This window comes from Penaeus monodon, chromosome 25 (assembly GCF_015228065.2).
Source record: "Penaeus monodon isolate SGIC_2016 chromosome 25, NSTDA_Pmon_1, whole genome shotgun sequence".
NCBI classification, from domain to species: Eukaryota; Metazoa; Arthropoda; class Malacostraca; order Decapoda; family Penaeidae; genus Penaeus; species Penaeus monodon.
In genome coordinates this window covers 10,870,370-10,870,983 of record NC_051410.1, presented here as the reverse complement: position 1 = coordinate 10,870,983, position 614 = coordinate 10,870,370, and positions in this window count along the sequence as shown.

Sequence of the window (614 nt, the reverse complement as noted above, 5' to 3'; positions counted from 1 at the left end):
TTTTTTTTTTTTTTGCTATGCCACTTAGCGGGGAAAAAAACACGCATACGTTCTATCTGTCTGGTATAGGTTGGGTCCTTTTCTATATCGCATTGAGGTCACGGGAATCAACTGACAAACGGATTTCATTCTGCTCTTGTATTACTCCTGAGATCTGGGAAACGAGACCTAGGTGAAAATTAGGGTTTCTGATTCTTTCTTTTAGACGTGGGATTGTTGTCACTGTAGTGTTCATTCCCCTTTACTCTCATAGTGTGGCATAGTCATTTTTTTGTGAATTCAGTTTGGATTTTTGTGCTCTTTTGGCTTTCTGTTTAGAGGTTCCTCTACCGACGTGAAGTAGCGGGTAAAATTACCCTTATGTACGTGTTAAGCTGGTAAATTTATCATGCTATTGTTCAAAATATTAATGACAATACTATAAAGCTTGACCAACCTGAGAAAAAAAACAATATATATACATTAACCTCCATCGGGGATTGGACCCGAGTCTACCACTTTAGAGGTCGCGATCAAGGTCAAGTATACGCCTTGAGCACGTATAGACCTTGGTCGTATTTACCACTGCACCAAAATATGTTCATTTTGCGATTCATATGCAAAATTTCACACAA